This window comes from Myiozetetes cayanensis, unplaced genomic scaffold, assembly GCF_022539395.1.
Source record: "Myiozetetes cayanensis isolate MyiCay16 unplaced genomic scaffold, myiCay2020 scf2-11, whole genome shotgun sequence".
Classification (NCBI taxonomy): Eukaryota; Metazoa; Chordata; class Aves; order Passeriformes; family Tyrannidae; genus Myiozetetes; species Myiozetetes cayanensis.
This window is the reverse complement of record NW_026087411.1, coordinates 42,184,368-42,193,812: the sequence shown is the minus strand read 5'-3', so window position 1 is coordinate 42,193,812 and position 9,445 is coordinate 42,184,368.

Genomic DNA, 9,445 nt, shown 5'->3' with positions numbered 1-9,445 from the left:
AGGGAACTGGGTTTCTGAATTAATCTCTTTGTGCCTCAATCTTGTTTAGTTCTTCTATAAGGTCCTGAAAGGGGCCTTTTCACTCCTGCCTTATACCTTTATTGTGCATTAGTACCTGATTATTCACTGGTGACTCAAGGTGCTACAATTAAGTAAGTCATGTAAATAAGATCAATATTTGGTTAGTTGTTATCACAACTTTCAGGCTGATCCTGATAAAATTAGGTTCAGTTCTGAGCAACCTTCCTGATGTGACTAGCTTTTTTTTCTATTACTCTGCTGCAGAGGTGTTTCTTGTCCTTCAGATCGTCTGCTAGCTCCGCTCTCATGTTCAGTTGACCTGTGACATTCTATAATTCAATGCTTCTTCAGTGACACAAACATTGAAATTCAATCACACAAGATCAACAATTTCAATAAATAGTTGTGGCTGTTCTAAAAGAACTCATAGTCCAAAAGGCTTTCACTGCCACTCACTGCTGAACCTCACCACTTATGCTCACCTAATTATGCAACACTTTTCTTCCCAAACCATTGCACCTGAAGTGCTGATTATACTGTACTTGGAGCGCTGTGTGCTCTCTGAAGGGCTGTTTGCCATCCCTGTGAGGTTGCCACTTGGTTCCTGACAGCAGTGATCACATTGCTATTTCTACTATGTTTTGGAGGGAATAACTGAAGTAATGTTCAGGGATGAGTCCACAACACTGCAAGCTGTACAACTGCAACAATTCCCTTTTTGAGATGGGAAATTGGAGCAAAGCAGTTATCCCAAAATCTTATCCTAATTTCAGCCTGAGAACTATGATCCAGGTCAGGAGGACCCCTCTCCTGACTGTAAGAACACCCTTCTAATAAATGCTAGTCATGGGAGCTCTGAGGAAGGTAATAGCTGCCACTAGTTCTGTCAGGAATTCATTTACTAAAGACAAGACAGTCTCAAAAATATTTGAAGAATTCAGTTTAATTAAATAAATGTAGAAAAATCTTAGAGGAATTCATAGAAAGAAACAGAATATGATGATGTGTGTGGTGTATCTGTGCATGTGTGCCAGATAGATACAGATATAGATACAGATATATATATAGATAAAGATACAGATATATATGTAGATAAATTGTGTATATATATATATATATGTATATGTATACAGTCTCACTCTAACTGAAGTACTCTCACTCATTTTATTACTTCATTTCTTTATTTCTTGGTGTTAAAATAAAAAAAGTCCTTCCCAATATTAGAGTCAAGGATGACTTTTTCTTGAACCTTTTAGCATTGATATGGAATGTACTGGATTTTTCTAATAGAGCAAAGACAGCTTCTGCACATACAGACAGAAGAAATTAGTTTGCCAGTGAATTCTTGTTTTGATGACTTAAATGCTAGGGACCTATGGCTTTTTACTGATCGTCTGCAAGACATGAGTTTCATCCACAAGGCTTCACGAGGTAAAAAATGGTGCCATAGCAAACTGGAGGCACAAGTGCACCTCACTTGGCCTTAAATGTCTTACCCATATGAACTCACATTTCCGAGAAGAGATTACAATTAGGAAGAAGCAGATTAGATAGGATTGAGTGGCTCAGCTGATCCTCGCATGTATTCTGATAGGTTTTGTGTTTCTGGAAGTAGCTATTCAAGAAAGTTAGGACTCCTTCCTTTAAAGGAGACTCTAGGTCTGTCATATCAAATGTGTTGTCTCAGAACACCTCACCCACCTTGTGGGAAGAGTGCCAGTCTCTAGCACCAAAGCACAGGGAGAAATGTAAGAAACACGAAGCCCAAAGCAATGCAGAAAATAAATTGCATGTCCTCGCATGTCCTTCCTTAGATAGGTCCTTGAGAAAGGCCAGACCCACCATTCTCACAGATTTCGCAGAGTCCTGACTCTTGTCTCCTGCCTTAACATTGATTTCTGCAAAAGAATATTAAATTTGACCAAGCAGGAAACTCTCAGAGGATGTCTTCTTCTGACAGTTGAGCCAATGCAGGGGAGCAAATGGCTTTCCACACTTGGAATTCACAAATCATCTGCCTATGGTCAAGCCTGGATTTTTCCTTGAGCATTCTGGATATGAAGACAAAACATTTTCTCACAACAGGGCAAATTCACTTGCTTGTTCCCCCCTGCAGTTGCCTTGTTCTTTCTCTTGAGAAGTCTAAAATGTCTGGAGTGATCACTAGTATGGTTGTTTTTCCATGTTGACAATAAGTGGGAGTCATTTGTAAGCAACTGCTAAATCCTGCATGTTGTATCTTTCTCCTACAGCTTAAAGACATTTTTCATCTCTCTGTTTCCTGCCATGCCTCTTCTAAGATTTCCGTACAGTACAAAACTCACAATTACTCACTGCTCTTCTATTCCCAATATTAATAAGCATTAATGGCTGAGGTATAGGGATTACTTTTACTGACAAGTTGGGAGGAGCTGTTCGTCTGAGGGGTAGCAGAAAATTGTTAATCTTCAGCTAGTCATTAATCCCCAGGAAATGTCCACCCTGCAGACGTTTCTGCTCTTATAATGAAAAGTGTTACATAAAACCAGAGTATACTTATGAGGTGGGAAGCAGGGAAAAAATTGGTTTTCTGAGAGTGACTTCCAAATTTTATTTGGTTTTGATTTTCTTTTCCTAACATTGTTAAACATAAGCAGAATGAGCACTGGGTTGCTTTAAACCGTTGCTTCCCTCATATGTAACTGAGTTTGTACAGGCAAGAGTTTTTTTCTTTTTGTTTCTCTGAATGCTGTTTATTTAAGTAATTGTTGGCTCTTTTCCTGTCCTTTGTTGACCCCAGGAAACAACTTTTTTTAATGTGTTTCCATTCTGGGATTTCTATTATCTACTGACATGAGCTGGGTGTACCTCAGTGAACAGACCCAAAAGAGAAGGAGAGAGCTGAAGTTACTCTTGAACTAAAGTCAACTTGTCTTCCAGTCTGAGGCCCAAGAAAAGCAGCACTTGAATCAAAGCACTAAGAAGGTAGCTTACAAGTCTACTTCCCAAGAACAAACCAGGATGCAGCGTTATCACCTTCATGAAGTTAAAGGAGGTGGTTTTACAATTTAGTGGAAAGAAGCCATGCTGTTAATTAGTCACATTTATTTGACAAAAAAAAAAGTGGAGGAGGGTGAAAAGGGGAAAGGAAGTTGGGAAAGCAAAACAGAACAGAAGGGAAAAAATCTTTATGATGAGGTGCTTGGCAGGATGAAGGAACAAAAGGAAGGCTTTCTGCCTGTCTCCTGATATTTTCCAACTCAGCAAAAAAATCCATTGTGTAGCTTAAGGGGGAAAAAAAGTTAAAGTTGAAAGCTTAGTGTGTGAAAGCAACTGCTCAACCATTGTGTAATATGGACTAATGTAATGTCACTGTTTCCCAATGATGTAAGTTGCAATTTTTGTTCCAGTTGCTGTGGTCAATGTTATCGCTTTCACTTTCAAAAGGGGGCAAGGGAGTGCACGGAGATGGTATTTCTCTTTACCCCCACTGCCCCTGTCCCACCCTGAAAGAAATACTTCTGTCAGGACATATCAGTGCTGACCAGATGTCACTGACTCTTTTTTTTTTTTTTTTTTTTTTGCATGTGTCCCTTAACAGCTGGCAAGAATATCAGCTCAAATTATTCACCACAAGCACACTCTTTCTGTTTGTCTCCAGATAAAGGGATTTGAAATCCTGGTTGTCGGAGAGGGATGCTGAAAACTGTGGAATGGATTTCTTTGGGCAGAGGGAATACTTCTTGAAGAACTTTGGATTGGTTGAGGAGAGTCATGACTAGCATGCAAAACCAAAGAGATCCCTCAGCCTTGGTACTTCATGTTCTCAGAAAATGTTTTAGCTTGGGATGGTTTTTTGGAACCACTGCAGAGTGAATTGTTCATAGCAATCAGTAATTCTAAATGTAGAGACACTTTTTGTTTCAGTCATGTCAGATGAAAAAACTTTAATCTTAAATGTACTTACAGATGAGAAACACAGTGGGTGGATGGTAGATAGAGTTTGCTGTGCAGGAATGCTCTAGAGTTGCTTGGGACTATATCCATATATTTGCTACCTTGACCTACAATCTCTATACCATGCAAATGGGCTGAGGGCACAAGACAGTGCTAGGTTTGCAGGGGACCACAGAGAGCCCTGGTGTTGCAGGGCTCAGGAGGCAGCAGTGGTGATGCAGCAAGTGGCACCACACCCAAAACCACACTCGGTGGGTACCATGGGGCACAACACACAACAGGGGTTGATTTATCCTTATAGATCATAAGCTAATGGCCCTTGTCACCTATGTCAGTGAGGACCATTACCTCCTCTCATTCCCCTTATATTTAGAATTGCATCTGCATTTCTCTTCACAACTGTCATAGGTAACTGGTCTTGTACAGACTAGCGTTGTGTTCTCCCCCAGTAATGGCTCTGTTGCAAAATAAGTGTGTTTTCCTTATGTGAGCAAAGTTTGTTAAGTGGCTTGATACATGGAAGTCATGGCATGATAGAATTATCTTTAACATTGTCTTCAGACAAGTGAAAAAAACAAGATCAGATGAAGATAACTCAGAGTTTCTGAACACTCACAGACAATGGGGATGCAAATCAAAGCTCTTCAGCTCTTGTCTCTAAACCAAAATGAAACATTGTGTTTATTTCATACTGCATCTTTTCTTTGGTTATGGTTTTAAATAACCACTTTAAAAGAAAGAGACAAAGTATTTTAATGAACTGTAAGGACAGAAACTAGCCTCAGAAGAGTACGCAACATGTGACATGACCCAGCTATTGTAATGTTGTGCTTTAGCATATTAAGGCTTTTATTCTATTACTTACCAGCTCTACTGTTGCTGTAGTGATCCTCACTATTGATATGAACAAGAATGCTTTTCTAAAGCATGCTAAGCTCTTGAAATTGTTCTTAAGTTGTTCATAGATGCTGAATTCCACAAGTGAAATACATGTTGTGTTTCAAGTCCTCTTACTTTTGTTTTTTCCAGCAAGCAAGTAGAAGCTGATTCACTGTTCCATGTATTATCATGTTCCATATTTACCTACCCCTTAGTAAGGAAACCCTAGCATTTTATCATGGCATGGAAGCCTTTCTATATGCCTCATCACCTCCATCAATCTCTCAGTCCATTCAGTTATGAGCCTACCTGTTTTGAAACACAGAGATGGGAACTGACTGTGGATTCTGTCCATTTTAGGATGCAGGGACATGGGGCTCTGGAATACTGGAAAGGGAGTCTTGGGTGACCTGGATTTCTGTAAGAAACTGGCTCCATCTGAATCAATACCAGCATTACTACTGGCTTCAGAGGGGCCAGGATAACAGCTCCTGTGCCTTCATTTTTATGCTAAAAATAAGCTATTATGGTCAGTTAGCATTGTTTCTGAAGTGGTTTTAGATGCATGTAAAATTAAATTATTAATTATTAATTAAAGTTATTGCTTTATTTTCCATATTAGTTTCTATCATACTATTTTGTTTGCTTCTCTGATAGCCCCAAGGCACAGAGCAGATGTTTTCACTGAGCTGTCCTCAGTGACTTTCAAATTACTTCATCATTGAAAAATGGCAACAGTGCCAGTCTTTCTTGTGACATTCAATCTCATCATCCTTCACAAGCTTATAAAAAAATAACTTCAGGGCCAAATATACACGGCATTGGAACCACCATCTCCAGATACCTCTGGTGAAAAGAAAGAGGTAAAGTGGGGAAGAGGAGGAGAAAGAAAAAGAGTGAGAGAAAACAAGAAGAAAAAGGACAGAAAGAAATCAAACAAAGCAAGTAATTTATGTAATTGAGAAGCATTATCATTTGGATTCTCCTCAATTATTGATGGCCTGACTCTCAAATATTAATTTAGCTTGATTCTTGAATTCATTTTGTCTTAGAAATAATTGGGTAGTACATTATTACAAAAGGAAAAAGCATTCTTCAAATGTCTTACAATGGAGCATTACTGAAAACTTCTGATTCCCCCAACAGAAAACCTATTTAAAAAAAGACAAGTCATTAATCAGTAACAGCTGCTCCCAGCACCTGTTATTTATTCCTGTCATTAACACTTCCTTTAGCATTTCTGACAGAAATGATATCTTTTTCAACTGATAGAAAAATGATCTTTGGAACATCTCCAGAACTTGGTGGCTACATTTGATCTACAACGTGTGTTTACATCTTACCCCAGCATGGTATTATCGCAGCTTTTCTTTTTCACTTGTGGGTTCTTTCTTTATTTTAGATGTAGGTTTAAAAGCATTGAATATCTCATATATTTTGCTGAATACTTGGGCATCCTCTAATTTTTGGCATGCTCTGGATAGTCAGTCACAGGGGTAGAGGCACACAGTGACTGTGGGGTGTATACAGGTGCCAGAGGAGTCCCAACCAACATGGGCCCCCAGTGCCTAGCTCTCACTGAGGCAAATGGAAATTCAGAGGGCTCACGAGCTGGTGTTTCAGTGCTACAGGTGTTGTAATGTTTTTGTGTCACTTCTGTCTTCTGTCAGAGCCTCCATCTGCCTGCTCAGATCAAGTCCAACACATCCCCACAGAGCCCTGGAGGAGGTTCCTCATCTGCGTTCCCCCACCATACTTCTGTCTGGAGGATCAGGGTTCCCCAGGCAAAACCATGTCCTGACCTACCTCTTCCTGCAACAGCCATTGGCTGCCTCTTGCTCTTTCCCTGCCTAGTGCAGAAGGCATCCAAACCTCTTCTCATGTAGCAGAAGAAAGCAGAGGAATGAAACAGCAACAAGCATTGTTTAGGGGCACTTTTCCTTTACATCCATTACCCGTAGGCTTCCAGCGCCAAGGCTAGTTGTGGAAATTCCTACTTTCCGCAATAATCCAAAACCTCCTGTGCACCTGTAGAAGTGAGCTCTGAAAGTCTAACCAGCTCTGGTAAGCCTGGTTGAAAAACCTTACGGTAAACATTAACGTGTAATATAAAATAAGATATAAAAAACATGTAGATGTGACGTCTGGAGACATGACTTAGTGGTGGACTTGTCAGCACTGGGTCAATGGTTGGACTCAGTGATATTAAGGGTCTTTTCCAACCTAAATTATTATGATTCTATATTTCTGTGCATAGTTAAGCACAGCAGCAGTGAAGAAATGCAGGCATGCATGTAATATTGCTGCTCTTTGACACCTCTTTCTAGCGCTCTCTTTTTGCTTAATAAATGTCTCTCAAATCTCTTTCACGCTTATTCACAGTCAAAACATTTAGATTTGTAGTGGTTTCCTACCACCTTTTGATAATGCTTTTCATCTGAAAGCCGCTGTTTTCACTTAAGTCTGTTGAAGCTGTGGCAACATTTCTGTTAGTCTTGGGGTTTATAATGTTGTTTTAGTAGAAAGTATGCATGGGGTTGGATTTAGAAGAACATTGTTTCTTTAATACAGGTAGATAAAGAAAGCAGTGTATTGTATTTATCCAAAGGAAATGTCAGCAGAACTTTATAGTCTGGTAATTAGATAACGCAGATAAGTCTGCTGAGTTTGTGTGCTCACAACTGCCATTCCAGATAACACTTCCTGAAGTCAATTAGAAGAACTTACACAATATCATACATTTTTCATAGTTCCTGTCTTTAAACTGATGAAAGAAAAGAAAGAAAGAAAGAAAAAAGAAAGAAAGAAGGAAAAAGAAAAAGAAAAAGAAAAAGAAAAAGAAAAAGAAAAAAGAAAAAGAAAAAGAAAAAGAAAAAGAAAAAAGAAAAAGAAAAAGAAAAAGAAAAAAGAAAAAGAAAAAGAAAAAAAGCAAAAAGAAAAAGAGACTACGACAAGTATGACATGTAGTTGTTCCATGTTAGTTTTTGCTCTGAAAAATCCCACTTACTTTGAGTGAGAGTAATGGGCATCTGACTTTTCCAAAGACACCCACAGTCGCAGAAGCAGCAGCTGTGCCAAACCATCACCACTGTAGGGCAATGGAGAATTCCAATGGCCCTTTGATTCAAACTAAGGTAAAACCAGACTGAAGTGAGAAGCTTACATTTTTTAGACAGGTGGCCTTTGTAAACACTCCCATTCACATGTATAGAAAACCTTGTAAGGGAGAATCTCTGAGTTCCTTAAGAAGATAGGCGCACAACTAATTGCCAAATTATCTTGGATGTAGAACTTGGATCGTGATGATCACCTGATTCTCCTCCATACATTTTTTATTTTAATGTAGATGGGGTATTTTCACTCTATGCCCATTGAAAATATTTTGAATTATTTATATTAACGGTAAAGTATTATGCTAAACGTTCATACCTCATAACACTTCATGCCTCATGTTGTTCTTGAGGATACCAGTTTTTCCTTATCAAGGCTACTATACCAATAGTACTACTACCATTTTTCTGGCATATGGCCAAAAATGCAGTTTGCTTATATTAAATACAACCTTCCTCAAGCCACCAAAGTGCTACTAAGGGACAGAAAATGTTATCTTCAAAGATGTTCACATTCTCAAGCAAAATTAAAAGTAAAATATACAACTTCTTAATGAGATAAAATTCCCATATCACTTCTATTTTGGGATTATAATAAAAAGCAGAAAAAGAAAGGAAGTTTTCAGATAATTTGTTGTCTGCTGAGAAACACTTACTTGTCATTTTGCTATTGTGCTTCACGAAGAAAGTGAAACTCATAAGAGTTTTTCAAGAGGGTATTTCAGTTTACCACAGCTGAAAAACAGTTTCCCCACTGGAAATCTTCTTTGTAAAAATATTGACTCGTAAGTCTTGTGGAAAAACATTGTTTTCTGATAGGTAAAAATTTTGATTAGAAATGATCATGAACTGCCTCCAGCATGAACATATTGGCAATGGTGGGAGTAGAAATGACCCTGCAGCAAATGTCCTCCCTCCACTAAGGGCTGGTCAGAGTTGGCTATCTGCTCTGTCCTTTCCCACAGAAAGTGCTGTCCTCACAAAGTTCCAGTTTCACGTTACAAAAAAAACACAGTTCATCCTGAATCTGATCCTTTCTCCTGCTCAGCCTTCAGCATCTTGGAAAATTACCATATGGAGATTACACACATTAATTTGCCGTAAGTACTCAAACCTTGTCTGAACAGCCATCTATTTTTTGAAAGATAAGCTGCACAGCCATGCTCTGGAGAACACTGTGATATAAAGTTGCTTTTACTAGAGGGCTATAGATAAATAAGCAAGGGAAGAGAAGGTATCTGCACTGATGTATGTGACCTTTCTTTCAGTATAGCTGCATCCACACTGGCCATTCAGCTGGTATAGTTTTATACCATCAAAAAAATTGCCCCAGACATATATAACCCATGCATACCATACTTTAAAGTAAGCAGTACCAGTTGATATAGTTGCCCCTAGAAGGTGACATGGGTCACTGACCATCACAGTTACCTCCACAGCTAATACACAGTGTTCCTCATCTGTGTCAAGTTGTAAGGTGTTCCTGAACAGGGCACTAA